The following is a 25,001-nucleotide window of genomic DNA, read 5'->3' as shown; positions in this document are numbered from 1 at the left end:
AGATACAATTAAAATCCCCTCCCACTATCACGTCTGTGCTACTTAACAATAGGGGAGAGAGTGCCTTGAGTAGCTCCACCCTTCCTCCCACGTCAGTAGGACAATACACATTGATTAGCCGCAGGTTAACGGTCCCCCATTCCACATCCACACACAGCAACCTGCCATCTATGACCCTCTGAATACTTTTCAATTTGAAAGCCCATCCTTTGAAAAGAATGGCCACACCAGAGGCTCTGTTGTTATTGTCCCCTGACCAAACAGAAGGCCCTTTATCCCACCTATCTTCAAAGGTTTTATACCTCTCTTGATAGGCTAAAGCACACTCCTGCAACATCAACACATCTCCCTCTCTCTGCTGGAGGTAATCAAAGACAGACTGGCATTTAACTCTGTCATTGATACCTCTGGTGTTAAGAGAAATTATGTTTAGATCCATATTACATAAGAAAGTGGAACCAGTCTTTACAAAACACATTTCTCTTCGGTCTCACCTGTTACCTTCTTCTTTTTCTTTTTCTTCTTACCAATTTCCTGCCAGCCATCCTCTGAATGAGCCTTCATCAGGGTGGCAGCAGTAAAAGCATTCACGGAGTCCATTTCAAGGAAGGGGGTAGAGGGAGGGGTGGAGGGGTTCCAGCTGTCCCCATCGCCATGCTCTCCTTCCTCCTCGCTCGGGGAGAAAACAGAGTCATTTTTCCTTTTCCTCAAGTCCAGCTCCTGGGAGCACTGAGGGGAAAGGGGTGCAGCCGATGCACCAGTCTCCTCTTCCCCCTCACCCACCAGCTGTTGCAGATCCTCCGTGATGGACTGGATGGAGGAGAGGAGGGCATCTGTAGCACTTGCAGAGTCTAAGAAAAGCAGCTCCGCTGAATCCTGGGTATCGTCGCTGGACCCGCTCCACCGGGGGGCCCCACACTGGCCCTTGTTCTGAGGAGCAGGAGTGGGGGAGGGGTCCTCGCTGTTCTCGGGGGTTTTCAAACCCTCGTGCTTGTCTGGTGCAGTCTGCGGTTGTGGGAGCGTAGTGGATTTCTCTTCCACCGGCCCCGGAGCCACAGCAGGACTGATCCTGGCTGGAGGCTGAGAGTCTTTGTCCAACAAGGGTTCTTTGTTTGACTTGTTGTTTGCTTTGGCTTTTCGGGCCGGTTTGGCTGAAACAAGCACTGCCTCATCCTTTCTCATTTTGAGTTTATTGGCGTAGGCGTGAGGGCAGTTCTTAAAAACGTGTCCTTCCGAACCACATAAATTGCACTTTGGCAGCATTGAACAGTCAGAGGCTAAATGTCCCTGTTTTCCACAGGTCTTGCAGCATTTCACAGTGCAGGACGATGCCAGGTGTCCCACAGCACCACAGCGCCGACACACCTTTGGTTGTCCCACATAAAAAACATAGCCATTGCAGGCGCCCAGCCGGATCGTAGAGGGCAGGTGCCTTAAGCCTCCATTTACATTGTCCGGTAGCAAGCGAACCTCGAATTTCCTTGCTCCTGTTTTTATACCGTCAACATCTCTAACCTCAGTTCCATGGTGGACGGTGCAGTACTGCTTAAGCCAGGTGTGAATGTCCTCCGTCTTTGCCAGTTCCGAGAACATAACAACATGCACCGTTTTCCTCTCTCTCTGTGTCAGAGGCTGCAAGTTGATCTTCTCAAGGGCAGGAACTTTCCCTTTTTTTGCCTCAAACACATCCACACATTGTTCAAACAGAGAATAGGTAGCAAAAACAACCTCAAATGCTTTCTGACCTGGGAGAGCGAAGATGAAATCCAAGTGCCGAGGTTCAAAGCCAAGTTCCTTCTGTAACACTTTTCTGCTGAACTGCATACGATCCATGAAGAGGTCATCCAAAAGCTCAAAACGTACAGCATTGTTGCGGGATCCAAAGGTTGCCATCTCAAACTGCAAAACAAACACTGCTTCCACAAAACAAGAAAACAATCCAACTACTCCAACTACAGGCTGATCAAGGTATCTCCCCTGCCAGGTAAGCCGAGAGCCGCAGGCGATGAGCCCGGAGCTGAACGGGCCCCACTGGCTCATTTGTAAGGCCAGGTGCATTGCCAACCACGACCGGCAGGGCAGAGGCTTTGAAGGCGGCCTGGGCTCCTGCAGCTGTGCTGCCACGCACTCTGGTTTCTCTTCATCTCGTACAAATCTTTTGCCTTTTACTAAAGATTTCCATGGAGAGGAGCATGAATGAGTTCCATACAATTTTTGTGCTTCCCTGCCTTCGGGTGGGGCGCAGCTGGGCTGGTCAAAGAGAGAAAACAAAATCGCTCACAATCGCTCTTATTATGGCGACTGTGGCCGTCTGCTCTGTGAGTCCTCGGTCTCCGCCTGTCTGATTGGCGCTCTTTTCTTTGGGGGGCGGGAAGTGTCCGGCCGCAAATATGAAGCGTTACAGCAACGACATGCCATGAGACGATTGATAACGATTTCCATAGGATCCCCGCGGTTGCCTGGCAACCGTCAGCTTTGCGCAGTGGCAGTATCGTAGCCTGTGAGGTATAGCCGAGGCGCGATTATTGCTAGTTGAAAACTTTTCCCAATACCCCGCTTCCGCCGGTTTGCAATACAATCGTCGAAAGCAATTTTTGACAGTCTCGTCAGTGCGTGACATAGTCTTGCAGGCATCGTGCTGTCTAACTGCAATACTATACCGCTGGAGGAAAAAGCCCGGGTTCAATGAGCCTTGGAATGTGACTAGGAAAGTGAAGCCTTTTGAAAGAGGTAATGTCAACGCTTTTTTAACAGAGTACCAAAAAAGCGTCTTTTTTGAAGGCCTGGGCACTGAGCATTGTTGGTTCAGTGGTAGAATTCTCGCTTCTCACGCGGGAGGCTCTGGTTCGATTCCCAGCCAAAGCAGTGGCTTTTGCAGCGAGCGGCTCCATCACTTGCATCCCTTTGCAACTCGCAACTGAAAACCCACTGAAGCTAAGCAGGTGTGAGCCAGGTCAGTACCCGGATGGGGGTGAGCTACAGGGAAAAACAAAGTTTCCAGCTGGAAGCGGTGTTAATGGTGCCGGCGGGGGGGCGCTCACCCTGAGGTCTGTGCGGGTCCCAATGCCCCAGCATAGTGACGGAGACGCTGTGTTGTAAAAGGGTGCTGTCTCTTGGATGAGATGTAAAACCGAGGTCACAGCGCTCTGTGGTCATTAAAAATGACCACCAAAACCTTTGACAAAAGCTCTTGGTAATTGATGGTCTTCAATAATGCTTCTCCTTTAGGTACATTTTAAATCAGCTGAAAAATGCTGTGAAATGGGGGGTCACTTCACGCCAGTGTAGGATTTGGGTTACAAGAACTATAAAACTGCACGAGAAAGCCCGTACACTGAATTACACGGCTTTCAATTCAAAGGAGGGCAAAAGAAATTCCCTGAGTTTGATTTTTTGCAGCACAGAGAGGATTGCTGTCGTGAGGCTGGTTAGCTCAGTTGGTTAGAGCTAATAACACCAAGGTTGTGGGTTCGAGTCCCGTACGGGCCAGGTCCTTTTCTCCTCTCTTACAAAAGCTGTTAGGTTCCTTTCCGTGGTGAGATGGGTTGTCATGCAACGCTGCTACATAGTGCCGACAGACAATTAAATGACAAAAATGAAGAGAGTTAAAGCAGCTGGAAAGATTTTCTTACAACTTTTGAGCTGACACAGTTTTGGAAAATGTTTTCTTCACGCTGCACTGTACCACATAGGCAGCCAAGAGTCTCCAAAACAAAACAGAATTGACAGTCATATAATGTCCATTAACCCCGGTTTTAAACACAGCATCATGTCTGCCATCATAAGAATATGAGTCCAATATTTTAGAATATAGTCAGAATGTCTTCTAACCTTACCTGTGGTGTCTTTAATCCCTATTGCTAAATGCATGATGTACGTACTGCATACATGTGTCTTGAGAATGAGGAATGGGCCCCTGAGACATTTACCTGTTTCACAAATGATCGTATTTTACTAGAGATTCTGTTTGGGATTCAGATGTGCATTCGGACAGCAATCCCTTTCAAGAAATGATACGTTCTGGATGAGGTCAAAGGTGCTGGAACACTGTATTTAGGATGTATGTAAGCAGTGAAGTAGTGCAACACACTGGATCATTATATTATTAGAATCTATTCTACTTAAATTATTACATTCTACACAACTTGAGCTCTCAGCACCGTACTGAGCCCAGGTGTTTTTCTAAAGCTGTCAGGTGCAGTTCATTTACATGAAGGAAATCTCTTACTGGGTACGATTACAATGCAGTAAGTAGCACAGACTACTTAGGGAGTAGGCTGATGTGTTTAAAAACAACCAGCGCCAGACAGGAGTCGAACCTCCAAACTCCTAATCCATAGTCAGACACATTATCCATTGCACCACTGGCCCTCGTGTGACACTGCAGGGCTGTAACCCAGTGAGCTTAGCACTGCAACTAGTAAAATATTACCCCCGGTCCATTCTTTTCCAAAAGTGAGAAACACCTGTTTTCTACATTTTGTCTGTTTTAAAACCATATCTCTTTAAACCAAACCAAGAGTTTGTCTTTTGCACTGATATTCTGATTCATTTCGATTTCAAAGAAAAAAAAAACATTACCTTCCAAAGCATCATAAAATTGTCCCTTCCTCCAGACTCTACTTCTCTCTTGTAGTAGTACAGCAGACCTTTCCAGGTGAGAAGATCACAGAGTCCGAAATGAGCTTCCTCCATCAAGCAAAGTACCTGAACTTGACTCTGTCATCATAAAAGCGCCCCTGTAATAAAGAAATTAAATCCGAAATCAAGAGGGCAGTTGCCTACTGAAGTTCAAGAAGTCATAAATTTTAACCTAGCAACATATTAAAGGCTGCATCTATACAATTACGATTCTAGAAATGCTCACCAGATTACGTTTTAAGAAAGAACTGCGCCTCAGGTTCCGCCGAGATCTTAACTCGGATGGCAGGATTCAGAGGCTGGAGTGTGGAATGATGGCGCACGGAGGGTCCACATACTGTGGATCCCTCAGTGATCTTCCGCGTGTTCAAACCGCCAGCGTGTGACTCCCCTATCCCCCTGACCTCATTGCTCTGCTCTCGCCTCTGTGCAGCTGAGCCCGACTCATGGTAAAGTGAAAAAAATATGCCCTCAACGTGAGATTTACTCTGGAGTGAGGATAGTTGTTACCTTCTTATCGTTGAAACGGATGTATGTGATGTGGCGACTAGGTTCTTCTCCATTAGCAGGCTTAAGGTTAAAGAAGTCATTGCTGACTTATTTTTTTTTTGCCAGCCGCGAGCGCTGATTAGCGAGGTTTGTATTTCATGTTTTGCAAGTTGCATCCATTTTAAGACAAACAAGTCGTTCAAGACAGGAAATGAATACTTGCATTTAATTAAGTCTAGACGTATGCGGTTGTCCATAATGACCAGTTCTGTTCGAGAACACAGAACAAAAAAAGGCACCGCTGGGATTCGGACCCAGGATTTTCTGTTTACTAGACAGGCGCTTTAACCAACTAAGCCACGGCGCCCCGGGAGTGCTGTCCTTTTGCAGCCACTTGGACACACCACTCAGACACATCTGCATTCGGTGTGTGCTCCGCCTGCTCGCTGAGCAAGTTGCCACCTTTACATACAATAGCAACATCGACACCAAGAGAAAGGATGACAAATGGCTTTTATCTGGAACTTTTCATGTCCAAGGAGCTCAATGTGCTTTCTGTGTACAACAGGGCCACTGAACTCCACACTGGCCACTGAACCACAGCAGTGGCTTGCTGGCTTGACATCTCCCAAGGAAAATGTTGAAATCGCATGTGGAACAGGAAAATGACCCTCGAGTATGAGGGAAAAAAAAGAAAAAGATCAACTGGAGTGCGCCAACCCATGTCAGGACAGCCCAGTTTCCTAGACGAGGTGGCCGAGTGGTTACTGTATGCTGAGTCTAAAGACAGTTTCACCCGTTTTCTGATTGCTCGGTTCTGTACCAGTGCAGACATGTCAAACAGTGAATGGCTGTACCTCTATTGTATCCGTGCTCAATGAATGAAATCGGTAACAAATGAATATATGTCTAGTTATACGAAAAACGAGTGGTTTATCGACTCATCTTCATTTGCAGATTTAGAGGCAGCTTCGATATTCGTTTTACAGATGTTTTTTTTTTTTTGAATATGGGTCACACACATGCCACAGCAACAAAACATCTCTAGAGATGAGGCTATAGATCACCTTTCCATCCTGCAGGTTTTCCTCTCAAAGCCTACGGCACCAACGGCGACCCCTGCTGGCCGGGAGAGCAAAAGCTTACAGCACCTGGTATTCCCAGGCAGTCTCCCATCCAAGTACTAACCAGGCCCGACGCTGCTTAGCTTCCAAGATCAGACGAGATCGGGCATGTTCAGGGTGGTGTGGCCGTAAGCGAAAGCCCTGGCGCCTGACTCGCTACTTGAAGCTGTGTGTGGCGGGGGTTCCGTGCCCCCCGAGCGGCACTGAAGGATCGTTCGTGTGCAACTCTTTGGAAAGGAGCTGCTTTCCAAATCGCATTGCGTGCCTGGATGTTGGCGAATGCGCTCCCTTGTGTTGGCTCGTCCCGCACTGGAGGAGGACAAACAATCTGCACGGAGGAGCACCAGGCAAGTCTTCACCAGACAAAAACCTCCAGTGCACAGCACTCTGGAAACATTTCGGGGCTTTCGCGTGTTTATTTCAGCACGTAAAGCGCACCGGTCCAACACGTCGGCCGGGCGCGCGGCGCCTCCGCCCTCTTGTGGGCTTGCGGCGTCAGAGCAAGAGGCTCCTTCTCGCTGCCCTTCCGCTGTGTTGCAGGGCCCCGAGAGGGAACCCGGAGCGCTCACTTTGTGGGGGGCGGGGGACCGCGTTCGCGCTCTGCCCCCGGTCTCTTGCGCGAGTACTAAATCTCACGGACAGGGGGGCCTCGTCATTGATTGTTACAGGTGAGACGGGGATTAGGAGGAGACCCCGACTGATGGGTAAAGGGGAGCACTAACACCAGAGGGACACCCCCGGCGTCTCTTTTTGAGAGACGCCCTGGGGTTTCCTAATGGCCAAGGAGGGTCGGGACCTCGGTTTGACGCCTCCCCCGAAGGACGGCGCCTGTTTGTGCAGCAGAGTGTCGCCATCAGGAGGCTGGGGCGTAAGAGAGCCACACAGCCCGCAGGGTGAGCGCTCCCTACTGGTCCCAGTCACACCTCTTGCAGGAGCAGCAGCAACCGGAGCTTTTCCGGGGTGGAATCTCCCATCCGGGTGCCGGCCAGGCTCACACCTGCTGGGCTGCCCCGGGGGTGAGCCCAGTCGAGAGTCGCAGGGCCAGATCTAGTCACCGGGGAGAAACGATACAAGTGAAGGATTGCTCGGCTCTCGGCACTTGAAAAGACCGACAAATGTCTCGTTCCCGCCGGAGCTGAATGTAACCGCATGTGTGGTGTCGTCTTCTTCCCCCGCCCCGCTGTGTTTGCTGTATTGTCTCTGAAGCCGGCCCCCCCGAGACGAGACGGGCTGTTCCTGTGCCCCAATTAACACTTTACAGGTGCCATTCCCCGGCATTGTGGCCATTGTCGGTGCTCACACGCGATAAGATAAGGCGGAGGAGAGCGGGGCATGCCCAGCGGCAGACATTCAAGGAGGGGGCAGTGCGAGGTGAGGTGAGGTGCGACACGCCGGAGCCCCGACGCAGCTAATGCGGAGCACTTGTTGGACTGGCATCGAAAGGACGTGTGCGCACGGAGCGAGCCTTCCCTGCGGCGGAGCGCGGGAACTTTCTCCCCCCCTCCCGCTGCAGGAGTTGTGTGCACTGCAGCGGTGCCGAGAGAAAAGCACAGAAGGCAGCAGGCTCTGGAGAGCAGGTTAGAGACGGAGCCTTGTGGGCAGGCGAGCAGGCCCGTTTTTTGGAAATTGCTGAAAAGGTTTGTTCGGTGTGTGGCAGGCGCACGTCGCAAGCTTGCGTGGCGATCTGCCGGTCTGGAGTTATGCAAATGAGGCCAAATTGCATCCCGGGACATGCTGCGAATGCGCAACGGCGACTGCAGATGTGTAGGAAACGGCGCGCTCGTTTTCTCGTTTTGCCCACACTTTTGAGTGTTAGTGTGGCGTGTGAGTGTGTGAAAGAGTGGGCCCAGCAGAAGGCGGTGGCGTGCGGGGCGAGGAGGTGGCCTAGGCTGCGCGACTTGTGCTGTGGGTGCGGGCCGCTTGCAGGGGCCTGTTTAACTCCTACTTACCTGGCAGGGTAGGTACCTTGATCAAGAAGGAGGTTCACCCAGGGCGAGGCTCGGCCATTGCACTCCGGCTGTGCTGACCCCTGCGAATTCCCCAAATGTGGGAATCTCGACTGCATAATTTCTGATAGTGGGGGACTGCGTTCGCGCTCTCCCCTGATGTGCTTGATCCAAAATCAGATACGAGAGGGTTAGGACACCACGAGCTGCGTGGCTGCGGAAGGATCCCGGTTCGACAGGAGGGGACGCCGCTGCTGGTTCTCGCTGGCTTTTAGTTAGGGGTCCGGAGAAGCATCTCAAGCTAGTTCCACTACTCCTTCCGGACGTTCATTCCCTTTTCAAAGTCAGTCGTTTTGCTGTAGTCTGCGTTCTTTAGGCTGATGGTCATGGGGGGCCTCGGTACTGTATGCTGAGTCTAAAGACAGTTTCACCCGTTTTCTGATTGCTCGGTTCTGTACCAGTGCAGACATGTCAAACAGTGAATGGCTGTACCTCTATTGTATCCGTGCTCAATGAATGAAATCGGTAACAAATGAATATATGTCTAGTTATACGAAAAACGAGTGGTTTATCGACTCATCTTCATTTGCAGATTTAGAGGCAGCTTCGATATTCGTTTTACAGACGGGTTTTTTTTTTTGAATATGGGTCACACACATGCCACAGCAACAAAACATCTCTAGAGATGAGGCTATAGATCACCTTTCCATCCTGAAGGTTTTCCTCCCAAAGCCTACGGCACCAACGGCGACCCCTGCTGGCCGGGAGAGCAAAAGCTTACAGCACCTGGTATTCCCAGGCAGTCTCCCATCCAAGTACTAACCAGGCCCGACGCTGCTTAGCTTCCGATATCAGACGAGATTGGGCGTGTTCAGGGTGGTGTGGCCGTAAGCGAAAGCCCCAGCGCCTGACTCGCTACTTGAAGCTGTGTGTGGCGGGGGTTCCGTGCTCCCCGAGCGGGACTGAAGGATCGTTCGTGTGCAACTCTTTGGAAAGGAGCTGCTTTCCAAATCGCATTGCGTGCCTGGATGTTGGCGAATGCGCTCCCTTGTGTTGGCTTGTCCCGCACTGGAGGAGGACAAACAATCTGCACGGAGGAGCACCAGGCAAGTCTTCAGTGCACAGCACTCTGGAAACATTTCGGGGCTGTCGCGTGTTTATTTCAGCACGTAAAGCGCACCGGTCCAACACGTCGGCCGGGCGCGCGGCGCCTCCGCCCTGTTGCTGCCCCTGCAGCTGCTTCACTTTTCCCTTTAGTTGCCATCGATTTTTTTGTAGTGCTATACATATACGATTGAGGTATCTTAGAGTTCTCCTTCGAAGACCCAGCACTCTCTTTTCTTTTCCCAGTGTTACTCATATCGGACTTTTTAAACCTAAAAAAAATCGTTTTTTTTTCTTTCAATTAAAACTGAAGTTTAAACAACTAGTGTTAAGTCCTTATTTTTCTGTAGTCAAAAAAAGCAAAAATTAACATTCAGGTCATGAAAAACTCAAAAAAAACTCCCCAACCACTAAACTTTACCTCCCACCTGAGCGCCATCTTGAACGCCCCTACCACCAGAGAATGCTCACGATTTCGGAAGCTGTCTCCGGGACGTGCTGATTCCACACATCCTGAATAAATCATGATATTGTTAGTTGCTGTAGCTAGACGTTCAAATGAGTTTCATGGCCAGATGGACTGTTTCCTCCAGCGGTATAATATTGCAGTGAGACAGCACGATGCCTGCAAGACTATGTCATGCTAAACGCCACAGATTGTGTTTGTCCGTTCGTGTCAGTCGTCCCGCAGCCACGGGAAGTGGGACACAAACATGCTGCAATGCTTTCAAGACGTTAGGATTTGTTTGTGCAACATCCAAGAAGAGTACTTGTGGCTTGAATGTGAACTGTACGTGCCCGCCCCCTTTCCTCTGTAGTGCATGAGTTCCTCCCGGCATGCCCTTCGTCATTGTTCTGTCATCTTGTATTTAAAGGGTTGTATTTCTGCTGCTGAAAATAAGCAACGGTTTTCTCACAACGCCCTTTGTTCCCAACGGAGCCCTTGTCTGTCATGAAATTCTTCAAAACCTCAAGCTAGAAGAAGAAGAAGACGACAAATATGAAGCGTTACCGCAACGACATGCCATGAGACGATCGATAACGATTTCCATAGGATCCCCGCGGTTGCCTGGCAACCGTCAGCTTTGCGCAGTGGCAGTATCGTAGCCTGTGAGGTTTAGCCGAGGCGCGATTATTGCTAGTTGAAAACTTTTCCCAATACCCCGCTTCCGCCGGTTTGCAATACAATCGGCGAAAGCAATTTTTGACAGTCTTGTCGGAGACTGAGCAAGGTGTTTAAAGACAGATTTGGTCACGGTGATATCATGGTAGAAAGAAACGAGCTTGTTACGTGTCAACAGGAACGCTCTTTAGCTCTTTCAGCTTTATGCAGAGAACAGCGTCTGTCGAGATTACTTTTGTGTCAGCGCGAAACGCCGTGTGCTGTCAGTATGATTTCATATTGCTCATAGCGGCGCCTGGCTTTTGTCTGTCAAACGTTAGGTTGCGCTTCTTCATGCTGCATCGTCGGCATGAGTGGAGCATTTTAAACGTCTGTACTTACTGCGCCCCATAAGAAATCGTTTGTCCCCATTCAAAAGAGATTGTGCGATGTCCTGCAGCGTTCGCAAAGCAAACCTTTGACAGTTTGAAAAGAGGAATTTATTCTGCTTCCTGTGCGTGCAGTAGTTACAAAGTTGAACGTCTTTACACGATCTGCTGCAGTTTTCAGTGGGTGGGCTTTGTCAAATGGCTTGGAAAAACGCACTGTGTTTCGGCTCGGGAAACATCATGAGCAGTGTCCTGCATGTTTTCTGTGTATAGCTGTCTTTTAACGCATACAGAATTCATTCGAAATCATTGATTTCTCCAATTAACAAGGGTCCCTTTTTGAACCTGCCAGAAGCATCCTTTCAATGTAACAGATTTACTCCGGGGAAGGGCAGCATGACATTGAGAGTAGCTCAAGCTTTCAGCACCTTTATCTGACTGCATGTATGCAGACACTGCTCAGAATCCCCTGTAAGATTCTCCTTCAATTCCGTTTTGCAGTGCTTTAGCTCTTTCAAAAGGCTTCGCTTTGCTAGTCACAATCCAAGGCTCATGACAGCATTTGAAAACATTCGCAACTGCGTTGGCCGGGAATCGAACCTGGGTTAACTGCTTTGAAGGCAGCTATGCGCAACACTGGCTCGCTCCAGAATAAATCTCGCGTCGAGGGCATATTTTTTTCCATTTTACCGTGAGTCGGGCTCAGCTGCACAGAGGAGAGAGCAGAGCAATGAGGTCACGGGGACAGGGGAGTCACACGCTGGCGGTTTGAATATGCGGAAGATCACTGAGGGATCCACAGTATATGGACCCTCCGTGCGCCATCAGTCCGCACTCCGGACTCTGAATCCTGCCATCCGAGTTAAGATCTCGGCGGAACCTGAGGCGCAGTTCCTTCTTAAAACGTAATCTGGTGAGCATTTCTAGAATCGTACTTGTATAGATGCAGCCTTTAATGTGTTGCTAGGTTAAAATTGATGACTTCTTGTATTTCGGTAGGCAACTGCCCTCTTGATTTCGGATTTAATTTCTTTATTACAGGGGCGCTTTTATGAAGACAGAGTCATGTTCAGGTACTTTGCTTGATGGAGGAAGCTCATTTCGGACTCTGTGATCTGCTCACCTGGAAAGGTCTGCTATACTACTACAAGAGAGAAGTAGAGTCTGGAAGAAGGGACAATTTTATGATGCTTTGGAAGATAATGTTTTTTTTTCTTATACTGAAAATGAAAGGTAGTTGTTTCTATATGGACTCAGTCTTTGGAATTTGTATATTTATATATTTCAGTGAACCCTCAGCCATTCCTTCTGTATTGTAATTCAATTTCTCTTTTAAAATTCCTTCCCCACTTCTAGGACCTGCAGTTGCTGAACTCCACAATGGCTTCTATTGGAAAGTCTGTGACTGAGACCATTATTTATTTAGGAGCAATGAGCAATTCTTATATAAATGCAATAAAATCATTATGCTCAAACTATGAGAGAGAATTTTAAGGATAATTTAAGAAATCAGTCTTAGCTTGTTTCTATACACAGATGGTATTATTTATTTTCAAAGGAAACCCGCGCGGATTCCCCTGGTGTGCAAGATGTACCTGAATACTCTTGATCAGCTTCCTGCTCACTTGAAGAGGGCGTGTATGAAGCACGCCACGGCAGAAAAGATCATGATGGCCTCTCAACAGGCGAGGGAGGACATGATGAATCACCTGAAGAACGGGGTCATCGTGGATTACCACAGAATAGAGATCGTGTCTGGTGAGGCAAACAGGATAGTGGTTGTAAGACTGCTAGAGTCCTTGGGCCTTTTTGTACATGGGAAGCCTGAAGACACATTGGCAAGGTGAGATATTTTTAATCTGTAAGGCTTCTGTAGTTTCTTTTTGAAATCATTGTTACAACATATTATGTAAAAGCATGTTGAAAAGAATCTACCTGCATTCCAGCGGCCCTGAGCAAGAGGCCGCTGTCCAGGAGGAAGAGATGCCAGAGGCTGCTCTAGAAACTGAAACAGAAGCGGATAAGGAAGGGGAAGATGTGAGCTCTGAAGAACTCTATCAGCAGTAAGACTTTTTTATTTTTCAGATGTATCTATTTTTTACTAAAATTCTAATTTGTCTTATAGGTATAAAATGTTTAAACCGGTGTTTTATATCCTTACAGGCCCTGAGTAGTTAAAAAGTATCAGCAGGCCGGAAGAGAGTGGCCCAAGCTGGACTCTATAGAAAGCACTCCCTGGATGCTCCTCTCCTGATTGGATTCAAACAGTACCTTACCAAGGATCTGGGAGTGGCAAATTATTCTCAGGAGGTATTTATTTTTTAAAGGCATTTAAAATTAAGCAATGGTATCTTCATTGTAAATGTTTTTATTTCTTAGCTTAAAATTCACACATGTGAAATGATGTCAGCCATAAACATCATGACTCTATATTTCCTACCTGAATCTATTCTACTTAAATTATTACATTATACACAATTTGAGTTCATTTTAAAAAGTAAAAGGTAATGAAAGGAATGCATTTTCATAAGAAAGATAATACCGATATGCATGTGATAATCTTCCTTATATCATGTAGTGCATCATTTGGACGCTTTGTGGGCTTCAAATACAAAGAAAATCATGTTCTATGGTACAAGATAAATACAAAACTTAAGCTTCTTTATAAAGCATAAGCAATCATTTATTACATCGCTTCTTGAATTAAATCTTTTGACAAGAGGTAAGACTTCTGTTACATTTAAACCCATGTTTAGCTGTGTTTTTTAGATTTAACTGAACCAATTTCTGTGTGTGATAATGTCCTTGAATTCTGACAACATCACACTAAATTACATGATATAAAACAGCTAATGTTTCTAGAGATAAAGTTTCTGAGATGCTTCTAATTACTTTTTATTACCAGGGACAGTTTAATTCACCTTGTACAGTACTGTAAGACCAAGATACTTTTTTTAAAAGTTATTTAACATTTTATAAAACTTTGTCTACTATGGCAACATGATGTGCTTGGTGAAACTTGGAAAAATACTGCTTGGCCACTTATCTTAAGATAAAGATAGGATAAAGGTTTATCTTTTGCACCTACCTGACCCCCAGGGAAGGCCAATGCTTTCTAAGTTGATGGTTCCCAACAGTAGACTGTACTTTAATTTCAAAGGTAATGTATATTGACCCAAATCAGTTTTGGAATCCAATCTACTGACGAGATGGAGCACATCCTTTTTTCAGGATTTTAGCATCATACGTTTGGTATATTTAGTCCCTAATGCTGAAAGAAATGATCATAGAACATTTGGACACTTTGTGGGCTTGAAATACAAAGCAAATCATGTTCTATGGTACAAGATAAATACAAAACTTAAGCTTTTATTTTAATTAGATTTGTTTATAAAGCATAAGCAATCATTTATTACATTAATATATGTGAAAATAACATTTTAGCATCATACGTTTAGTATATTTAGTCCCTAATGCTGAAAGAAATGATCATAGAACATGACATCTAACCTTACCTGCGGTGTTTTTAATCCCTATTGCTCAATGCACGGTGAAAGCATTCCATACATGTGTCTGACAATGAGGAATGGGCCCCTGAGACAGTCATTTGCCTGTTTCACAAATGATCGTATTTTACTAGAGATTCTGTTTGGGATTCAGATGTGCATTCGGACAGCAATCCCTTTCAAGGATTGATACGTTCTGGATGAGGTCAAAGGTGCTGGAACACTGTATTTAGGATGTGTTTGCAGAGACTGTGTGTCTCCTGCTTCAACGCAGTGATAAACAGATGTGCTCCTTTAATTTATTGGTACATGCCCAGGGCAGTAAGCAGTCTGAGGATTTATTTCCAGATGGCATAGAGCAGTGAAGCAGTGAAGTAGTGCAAAACACTGGATCATTATATTATTAGAATCTATTCTACTTAAATTATTACATTATACTCAATTTGAGTTCATTTTAAAAAGTAAAAGGTAATGAAAGGAATGCATTTTCATAAGAAAGATAATACCGATATGCATGTGATAATCTTCCTTATATCATGTAGTGCGTCATTTGGACGCTTTGTGGGCTTGAAATACAAAGAAAATCATGTTCTATGGTACAAGATAAATACAAAACTTAAGCTTTTATTTTTATTTGTTTAACATGCACGGGTCTGTCTCAAAGGATGCAATACTCCTGAAGGGTCTCAAACCCTACATTTCGGATGCCTAGCTGTATCCCTCACATGTGGCACCTCAGAATGACTTCTAACCTTACCTGTGGTGTATTCAGTCCCTATTGCTCAATGCATGGTGTACATACTGCATACATGTGTCTTGAGAATGAGGAATGGGCCCCTGAGACAGTCATTTGCCTGTTTCACAAACAGGGACCTGGACCTAGACCTAGACCTTGGCGTTATTAGCACCACGCTCTAACCAACTGAGCTAACCGGCCTCACGACAGTGCTCCTCTCTGTGCTGCAAAAAATCAAACTCAGGGAATTTCTTTTGTCCTCCTTTGAATAGAAAGCCGTGTAATTCAGTGTACGGGCTTTCTCGTGCAGTTTCATGGTTCTTGTAACCCAAATCCTACACTGGCCTGAAGTGCCCCCCCATTTCACAGCATTTTTCAGCTGATTTAAAATGTACCTAAAGGAGAAGCATTATTGAAGACCATCAATTACCAAGAGCTTTTGTCAAAGGTTTTGGTGGTCATTTTGAATGACCACAGAGCGCTGTGACCTCGGTTTTACATCTCATCCAAAAGTCAGCGCCCTTTTACAACACAGCATCTCCGTCACTATACTGGGGCATTGGGACCCGCACAGACCTCAGGGTGAGCGCCCCCCCGCCGGCACCATTAACACCGCTTCCAGCTGGAAGCTTTGTTTTTCCCTGTAGCTCATCCTTATCCAGGTACTGACCTGGCTCACACCTGCTTAGCTTCAGTGGGTTTTTAGTTGCAAGTTGCAAGGGGATGCAAGTGATGGAGCCGCTCGCTGCAAAAGCCACTGCATTGGCCGGGAATTGAACCCAAGCCTCCCGCGTGGCAGGCGAGAATTCTACCACTGAACCACCAATGCTCAGTGCCTGGGCCTTCAAAAAAGACGCTTTTTTGGTGCTCTGTGCAAAACGCGTCGACATCTGCTTCCAGCTGCAAAATGCCATTTGCGGACGCTGAAGAACTTATTTCCAAGGCAGCAGGTACAAGCGATTGGGCGTTTTAAAACCACCAGGAACAGCAAGGAGGCGCGCTTCTTTGCTTGTGCCGAAACACACCGACTGAAGGCGGACAACGTAGTCGACAGGATTGGAACCTGTGCGGGGAGACCCCAATGGATTTCTAGTCCATTGCCTTAACCACTCAGCCACGACTACAGCAAGCCCCACCGCCGCTGCGTTCTTGCTACAATCTTACCTGGATCGCGAGGCGCCGGCGGAAGCCTATTTCAAAGTCGTTCTCCGTTTCAAAAAAACATTTCCAAAATACAAGCCTTGCAGACAGACACGCCTCAGAGGACTTAAGGGTGGCTTCATGTCGGAATGATAAAGTCTCCCCGTCCGGACATGCCACTTTGTTACACACAAAAAAAGAATCAACAACAGAGAAATGCCCACAAGCATTTGAAAAGCCGCACCACGTCGCACTTGAAATAGCTCTTACATTAGTGGTAGACACAGGAATCGTCTTTTTATTTACGCTCTTACCAACGCGATGGAAAGCAAAACAAAGCAAAGCAGAGCAAAACAAAACGAACAAACGAAAACCCTCACGTCCCGCACTTGCATATAACGCTGTTACGTGCCCAAGCGGTATTGTACGTCATCCTAGCACTGCACCCCAGGTCGTACGGTATATGGGAACGAGCACACGCCACGAATCGTCTCGAATCAATCCCTACAGCTGTAAGGCGCCTTGAAGCGTGCACCCCCAACATTCTTCTTTGCGCATCTGTGAAAGGTAAACTCTTGAGCAAACTCTGAACCAGCTCTAAGGAAACTAATCCGATTAGACGTTACTTTGACTCATCCTTTAAGGGACCCTTGTTAATTGGAGAAATCAATGATTTCGAATTAATTCTGTATGCGTTAAAAGACAGCTATACACAGAAAACATGCAGGACACTGCTCATGATGTTTCCCGAGCCGAAACACAGTGCGTTTTTCCAAACCATTTGACAAAGCCCGCCCACTGAAAACTGCAGCAGATCGTGTAAAGGCGTTCAACTTTGTAACTACTGCACGCACAGGAAGCAGAATAAATTCCTCTTTTCAAACTGTCAAAGGTTTGCTGCAGGACATCGCACAATCTCTTTTGAACGGGGACAAACGATTTCTTATGGGGCGCAGTAAGTACAGACGTTTATAAAGCTCCACTCATTGCAGCATGAAGAAGCGCAACCTAACGTTTGACAGACAAAAGCCAGGCGCCGCTACGAGCAATATGAAATCAAACTGACAGCACACGGCGTTTCGCGCTGACTAAAAATGATCTCGACAGACGATGTTCTCTGCATAACGCTGAAAGAGCTAAAGAGCGTTTCTGTTGAGACGTAACCCATTGGGCAAAAGACGTATAATATACGTCTATTAAACGCATATCTTAGACGTCTAAATGTGGTCTACAATTCGTCTAGAATGAAATTCTAATATACGTCTAAAGTTAAACGTCAATTATACGTCTATATTTAGACGTTCATTATACATAAATGGTTGGAGTTCTATTATACGGATAAATTTAGAGGACTATTATACATATATGGTTGGAGTTCCGGATAACTTTAGAGGTCTATTATACGTATATGGTTAGAGGTCTATTATAGGGATAACATTAGAGGTCTATTATACGTATATGGGTAGAGGTCTATTATACATCAAAGATAGATTTTATAGGTGTAGAAACAAGTAAAACAAGCCAATGATTAGGTTTAGAAATGTATTCTGAAAATACACATTCACACCTGAAACATATGTATTTCAAATTATACATTGTATACAATCAATCAACAATCAACATATGGGCAATAATCATAAAAAACACAACTAGTCTTAAACTTCAGCTTCAAATTCTGGTAACATGGCAATATACAGTATAGTAATGACAAACACAAAACTAATTACATTAACACACTAACTCAAAACCACATTTTGATTCAAATATACATTTTAAAATGTACAACTTCTATATTTCCAAGAAAAAAATATTACATAAAATATAAAATATTACAATGGAAGTTAAGACGATTTTTGTCCACTATTTGCAAACCCTGTCTAATTGTCCTAACAGTTAGAACCAAAAACCTATTATTTTCAGAGTCCAGATCTCTTGGCCCCCTGCCTTGCATATGCATTCTTCAAGTAACACATTGCGTGCTCCTTTATTTCTTTTTCTGTTGATGTAGGGTGGGACTTCAGCACCGCAGCTAGGAGAAAATTATATAATATTACTTCCCAAATAATTAATGATTAATATCTTCTTTAGTATAATCTAAAAAATGAACGGTTTACTAAGCTCAAAGCTGAAATAAATGTATAAAATTTGGCTTGCATCATAGCAGTTGAGCAATAAAGTCTGTCCTAATTAAAGAGTACCCAAAGTTTGAAAGTACAACATAGAATAAGAATAAGAGAAACGGCAAAACGATTTTGTGTCATCTTCCCCATTCACACTATTTTATGTGCCATTTTTTTGCTTATTCACATACTATTTTAATCAAAATAATATTAAGAAAGATCTGTATGTATTCAGATAGTATTATTATTGTTCATACTTACTCGTCAAAAGAGGATTGCTGAGATATTTTCGGATATACTTCTACGTTTGAAAAACGTGTCCAAAATGGTGACCAACGAATACTAGCAATGCATTGTGGTATATAACCGGAAAATATGCTGGGTTCGATATTTTCTCAATGTATGCGTTTATTAATGTTGTCGATATTATGGTTGAAATTTAACATTGATAATACATCGCTGCTATGAGCTGATGTGCAATTTTAACGCATGCAATAAGTAAGGATCGGTCACTGTTGTATGGTATTATATATAATGACATTATGGAATAGGATGGGGACAGGCCTGGCATCACGGGGGGAGGGGGGAATGTCGCCCCTTCAGTTTTGGGCAAAAAGTTTTACCTAACTTAATTTGCACCCTAAAAAAATAGTTGTACTTTGTCAATGGTCAGACAACACTAAATGACACGAACAGTCACTCAGTCTGTTTGATGGGCAGGAGGGCTATCCGTCCAGGAACTGCACATATTATTGAGTGTCAACATTACGATCCTGTTTGCTCAGGTGGACCGATTCCTTGCAGTAGTTTATCATTATACTTAAAATCGTTATATAACTAGGACTAGTTATAGCAGTCTGTGCTTTCTGTTGGTTTTACAACATTTTTTTCTTAACGATTCAGAACGTCCATGTAGCTGCAAAAATGAACGCTTATGGTACTTTTCGCTCCAGGCAATACAAACCTTGAGAGTGACGAAAAATGTGAAACTGAACTTCATCGCAAATACCAGATTGCTAGTCGTTATCTTCTATCATGAAGCACTAATCAATGGCATAGCTGCGAGATTTCATTTGGGTAGCTGCACCGTACAGCTCCGTTTCAACCGAAATATCACTCCCCCCTCAGAATTTCAGACGCCCCCCTACAGATTTTTCCTCGGGCACCGCGCACTGATGGGGGACTTTTGTCAAGAAAATAAAAATAGAAACTCTATAGGCACTCAAACATTTTACTGTTTTTTTTCAGGCAGGTGGCAAGACCCCCTCAGCAAAACCCTTGTATGCCAAGCTGTGGGCATTGATTCGTCGAATATACGTATATTTACGGCGAAATTACGGCTATACGTATATATACGTCGCCTCGACGTATAATCAACGTCGAATTGCAACCGTAAAATCGACGACATGAATAAACGCATATATAACGTCGAAAAAACATCTAACACAGTGCCTGAGGCTTTTTACTGTATGTATCGTGTGTGCCGCAACTAGGAGTATACGGCACTCTGCACAGTGTACGAAGTAAATTATTTTCGCAGTAATTAATTTATTATATTTACTATATTTATTATACACGTGTAAATTAATTGCTGCGAAAATAATTTACTTCGTACACTGTGCAGAGTGCCGTATACTCCTAGTTGCGGCACACACGATACATACAGTAAAAAGCCTCAGGCACTGTGTTAGATGTGTTTTCGACGTTATATATGCGTTTGTTAATGTCGTCAATTTTACGGTTGCAATTCGACGTTGATTATACTTCGAGGCGACGTATATATACGTATAGCCGTAATTTCACCGTAAATATACGTATATTCGACGAATCAATGCCCACTGGGAACAAGCTCGCTTCTTTCTACCATGATGTCACCATGACCAAATCTGTCTTTAAACACCTTGCTCAGTCTCTAACGAGACTGTCAAAAATTGCTTTCGCCGATTGTATTGCAAACCGGCGGAAGCGGGGTATTGGGAAAAGTTTTCAACTAGCAATAATCCCGCCTCGGCTAAACCTCACAGGCTACGATACTGCCACTGCGCAAAGCTGACGGTTGCCAGGCAACCGCGGGGATCCTATGGAAATCGTTATCAATTGTCTCATGGCATGTCGTTGCTGTAACGCTTCATATTTGTCGTCTTCTTCTAGCTTGAGGTTTTGAAGAATTTCATGACAGACAAGGGCTCCGTTGGGAACAAAGAAAGCCGTTGATTCTTTTCAGCAGCAGAAATACAACCCTTTAAATACAAGATGACAGAACAATGACGAAGGGCATGCTGGGAGGAACTCATGCACTACAGAGGAAAGGGGGCGGGCACGTACAGTTCACATTCAAGCCACAAGTACTCTTCTCGGATGTTGCACAAACAAATCCTAACGTCTTGAAAGCATTGCGGCATGTTTGTGTCCCACTTCCCGTGGCTGCAGGATGACTGACATGAACGGACAAACACAATCTGTGGCGTTTAGCGTGACATAGTCTTGCAGGCATCGTGCTGTCTCACTGCAATACTATACCGCTGGAGGAAACAGTCCATCTGGCCATGAAACTCATTTGAACGTCTAGCTACAGCAACTAACAATATCATGATTTATTCAGGATGTGTGGAATCAGCACGTCCCGGAGACAGCTTCCGAAATCGTGAGCATTCTCTGGTGGTAGGGGCGTTCAAGATGGCGCTCAGGTGGGAGGTAAAGTTTAGTGGTTGAGGATTTTTTTTTGAGTTTTTCATGACCTGAATGTTAATTTTTGCTTTTTTTGACTACAGAAAAATAAGGACTTAACACTACTTGTTTAAACTTCAGTTATAATTGAAAGAAAAAAAAACGATTTTTTTTAGGTTTAAGAATTTCGATATGAGTAACACTGGGAAAAGAAAAGAGAGTGCTGGGTCTTCGAAGGAGAAGTCTAAGAAACCTCAATCGTATATGTATAGCACTACAAGAAAATTGATGGCAACTAAAGGGAAAAGTGAAGCAGCTGGAGGGGACGTGGAAAGAGTGCTGGAGATGCGCTCGTACGCGAGCGTTCGCAGCCCAAGTGAGACTCAGCTGCCAGAGGAAGAGCCGGAGTCCCTGCCCAGCACACCTGTGAAAACCCCGGCAGCCAAGAGAGGAAGGGGCGACCTGACGCTGGAGGAGCTCCAGACCAACATCTTCAACATGATGGCACAGAGCTTGGGTGAGCTGAAGGAAATGATTCGATCTAATACAGTCGCAATCGAAAGTCTTAAAAAGTCCATGGACTGTGTGTTTAAAGAGGTTGAAGACTTAAAGAGTGAAGTAAAAGTTCTTAAACAAGTAAATACCAAACAAGAAAAGCATATTAAAGAACTTGAATTGAAAGTGAACGATGTAGATAGATACCGTCGATGATGGAATTTAAAATTATTTGGAGTTAAAGAGGAACGTGATAAGGACCTTGTTGCAACAGTGAAGGGTATCTGTAAAAGGACCCTGCCGGACCAGGAGGACGTAATATCGGCCATTGACTTTGTTCACAGGCTCGGGAGAGCGAACATGTCTGGGCAAGTGCGCCCCAGATCGATTATAATACAGTTCACCAAGAGGACGGCGAGGGACATGCTGTGGCGAGCGGCGAGGGGGAATGAGTATTTGAATGGGAACAAACTGAGGTTTGCAGAGGACCTGTCTGCCGCGGACAGGAGCACCAGGAACCAGCTGTGGCCCCAGGTTGAAGCTGCCAGAAGAGAGGGGAGGAGAGCCTACTTTGTGGGAGCGAGGGCCTTTGTGGACGGGAAGGAGATTTGCTCCCAGTGACTGCTCAGTTAATGATTATGTTTGGTTATATTTGTTATACCAGTATATACTAGTGTTTCTTTAGTGTTAGTTTGGAATGGTGTAGTTAAGTGTTAAGGACTGTTATAGTTCTGGTTCTTTGAAAAACTCAATAGTTTAGACAGTCTTAGAGTTAGTTATTTGCTTTTGTGTATGTCTTTTTCATGAATGCCAGAGGTACTCGAAATGTTGTTAAAAGAAAAACTGTGTGCTGAGTTTTATTTTTTACAGGAAACGCATGCATGTTGAAACTAAAGTTTATAAATAATTGAGAAATATTAAAGCAAGGAAAATATGATACGTGTAAAATATACAATTTGATCACATAATTACTTAATTACCTCTGGTAGTTAAATGCTTTTTTCTGCTGCGTTTTTTTTCTCTTGTACATGACTCTGATCCTCTTGTTGTATTTGTATTTGTAAATTCTGTTTAATAAAAAAAAAATTAAAAAAAGCATTCTCTGGTGGTGTCCTGCAGGCTTCCTGTGGGTGTGCGTTGGTGGTACAGTGGTGAGCATAGCTGCCTTCCAAGCAGTTAACCCGGGTTCGATTCCCGGCCAACGCAGTGGCGAATGTTTTCAAATGCTGTCATGAGCCTTGGATTGTGACTAGCAAAGCGAAGCCTTTTGAAAGAGCTAAAGCACTGAAAAACGGAATTGAGGGAGAATCTTACAGGGGATTCTGAGCGGTGTCTGCATACACGCAGTCCGATACGGGTGCTGAAAGCTTGAGCTACTCTCAATGTCATGCTGCCTTTCCCCGGAGTAAATCTGTTACATTGAAAGAATGCTTCTGGCAGGTTCAAAAAGGGACCCTTGTTAATTGGAGAAATCAATGATTTCGAATGAATTCTGTATGCGTTAAAAGACAGCTATACACAGAAAACATGCAGGACACTGCTCATGATGTTTCCCGAGCCGAAACACAGTGCGTTTTTTCAAGCCATCTGACAAAGCCCGCCCACTGAAAACTGCAGCAGATCGTGTAAAGACGTTCAACTTTGTAACTACTGCACGCACAGGAAGCAGAATAAATTCCTCTTTTCAAACTGTCAAAGGTTTGCTTTACGAACGCCGCAGGACATTGCACAATCTCTTTTGAACAGGGACAAACGATTTCTTATGGGGCGCAGTAAGTACTGTTACTGTCACTGCTCGATACCGACGTTGGCCTACTATACCATGTTCAGCCACTGCTAGAAAATGTACGGCTCTAGCACCGGAGCAAACAACAGGAGGGCCGATGTCGAACAGGCACACGTGTCAGACATGGAGAGCAATGAGAATGGGATTCGAACCCATGCCTGCAGAGCACAATTGATTAGCAGTCCATCACCTTAACCACTCAGCCACCTTGTCGATGAAACTGGGCTGTCCGGACATGGGTTGGCGCGCTCCAGATGATCTTTTTCTTTTTTTCCCCACGTACTCGAGGGTCATTTTCCTGTTCCACATGTGATTTCAACATTTTCCTTGGGAGATGTCAAGCCAGCAAGCCACTGCTGTGGTTCAGTGGCCAGTGTGGAGTTCAGTGGCCCTGTTGTACACAGAAAGCACATTGAGCTCCTTGGACATGAAAAGTTCCAGATAAAAGCCATTTGTCATCCTTTCTCTTGGTGTCGATGTTGCTATTGTATGTAAAGGTGGCAACTTGCTCAGCGAGCAGGCGGAGCACACACCGAATGCAGATGTGTCTGAGTGGTGTGTCCAAGTGGCTGCAAAAGGACAACACTCCCGGGGCGCCGTGGCTTAGTTGGTTAAAGCGCCTGTCTAGTAAACAGGAGATCCCAGCCTACGGCTAGACTTAATTAAATGCAAGTATTCATTTCCTGTCTTTAACGCGACTTGTTTTTCTTAAAATGGATGCAACTTGCAAAACATGAAATACAAGCCTTGCTAATCAGCGCTAGCGGCTGGTAAAAAAAAGGAGTCAGCTATTTTTTTTTCTTTAACCTTAACCCTGCTAACGGAGAAGAGTTAAACGACCGAGTCTATGCAGCTTAAACGGTGCGCAAGTCGGGTTCTTAGCTGAAAGGGTGGTAAATCACGCTCACCCCAGTCCTTAATCTTTTAAAGAGGATACAAAATTGAACCTAGTCGCCACATCACATACATCCTGTTAAATGATAAAAAGGTAACATCTATCCTCGCTCCAGAGTAAATCTCACGTTGAGGGCATCTTTTTTTTCACTTTACCGTGAGTCGGGCTCGGCTGCACAGAGGAGAGAGCAGAGCAATGAGGTCACAGGGACAGGGGAGTCACACGCTGGCGGTTTGAATACGCGGAAGATCACTGAGGGATCCACAGTATGTGGACCCTCCGTTCACCATCAGTCCACACTCCGGACTCTGAATCCTGCCATCCGAGTTAAGATCTCGGCGGAACCTGAGGCGCAGTTCCTTCTTAAAACGTAATCTGGTGAGCATTTCTAGAATCGCACTTGTATAGATGCAGCCTTTAATGTGTTGCTAGGTTAAAATTGATGACTTCTTGTATTTCAGTAGGCAACTGCCCTCTTGATTTTGGATTTAATTTCTTTATTACAGGGGCGCTTTTATGAAGACAGAGTCATGTTCAGGTACTTTGCTTGATGGAGGAAGCTCATTTCGGACTCTGTGATCTGCTCACCTGGAAAGGTCTGCTGTACTACTACAAGAGAGAAGTAGGGTCTGGAAGAAGGGACAATTTTATGATGCTTTGGAAGATAGTTTTTTTTTTCTTATACTGAAAATGAAAAGTAGTTGTTTTTATATGGACTCAGTCTTTGGAATTTGTATATTTATACATTTCAGTGAACCCTCAGCCATTCCTTCTGTATTGTAATTCAATTTCTCTTCTAAAATTCCTTCCCCACTTCTAGGACCTGCAGTTGCTGAACTCCACAATGGCTTCTATTGGAAA

General features: G+C 45.1%; 8 non-coding genes and 1 pseudogene across 8 annotated transcripts; 5 read left to right on the top strand and 4 right to left on the bottom strand.

Annotated features, from left to right (window-relative positions):
- Nucleotides 1–2,124: 2,124 nt before the first annotated feature.
- Nucleotides 2,125–2,241, top strand: LOC138232430 (U5 spliceosomal RNA). Its single transcript, XR_011187159.1, has one exon. It is a non-coding gene; the product is annotated as a U5 spliceosomal RNA (small nuclear RNA).
- A 230-nt stretch (nt 2,242–2,471) lies between these two features.
- LOC138232407 (U4 spliceosomal RNA) lies at nt 2,472–2,613 on the top strand. The gene has a single exon (XR_011187138.1). It is a non-coding gene; the product is annotated as a U4 spliceosomal RNA (small nuclear RNA).
- A 3,656-nt stretch (nt 2,614–6,269) lies between these two features.
- Nucleotides 6,270–6,388, bottom strand: LOC138232464 (5S ribosomal RNA). Its single transcript, XR_011187192.1, has one exon. It is a non-coding gene; the product is annotated as a 5S ribosomal RNA (ribosomal RNA).
- A 1,807-nt stretch (nt 6,389–8,195) lies between these two features.
- Nucleotides 8,196–8,359, top strand: LOC138232318 (U1 spliceosomal RNA). Its single transcript, XR_011187053.1, has one exon. It is a non-coding gene; the product is annotated as a U1 spliceosomal RNA (small nuclear RNA).
- Nucleotides 8,360–8,974: 615 nt separating this feature from the next.
- LOC138232474 (5S ribosomal RNA) lies at nt 8,975–9,093 on the bottom strand (annotated as a pseudogene).
- A 1,292-nt stretch (nt 9,094–10,385) lies between these two features.
- Nucleotides 10,386–10,527, top strand: LOC138232374 (U4 spliceosomal RNA). Its single transcript, XR_011187106.1, has one exon. It is a non-coding gene; the product is annotated as a U4 spliceosomal RNA (small nuclear RNA).
- A 5,268-nt stretch (nt 10,528–15,795) lies between these two features.
- On the bottom strand, nt 15,796–15,866 carry trnag-gcc (transfer RNA glycine (anticodon GCC)). The gene has a single exon. It is a non-coding gene; the product is annotated as a tRNA-Gly (tRNA).
- Nucleotides 15,867–20,206: 4,340 nt separating this feature from the next.
- On the bottom strand, nt 20,207–20,348 carry LOC138232384 (U4 spliceosomal RNA). Its single transcript, XR_011187115.1, has one exon. It is a non-coding gene; the product is annotated as a U4 spliceosomal RNA (small nuclear RNA).
- Nucleotides 20,349–22,593: 2,245 nt separating this feature from the next.
- trnag-ucc (transfer RNA glycine (anticodon UCC)) lies at nt 22,594–22,665 on the top strand. The gene has a single exon. It is a non-coding gene; the product is annotated as a tRNA-Gly (tRNA).
- The last annotated feature ends 2,336 nt before the right edge of the window (nt 22,666–25,001 follow it).

This window comes from Lepisosteus oculatus, unplaced genomic scaffold, assembly GCF_040954835.1.
Source record: "Lepisosteus oculatus isolate fLepOcu1 unplaced genomic scaffold, fLepOcu1.hap2 HAP2_SCAFFOLD_63, whole genome shotgun sequence".
Lineage (NCBI taxonomy): Eukaryota > Metazoa > Chordata > Actinopteri > Semionotiformes > Lepisosteidae > Lepisosteus > Lepisosteus oculatus.
The sequence above is the reverse complement of the archived record's forward strand: the minus strand, read 5'-3'. Positions and strand labels throughout refer to the sequence as shown.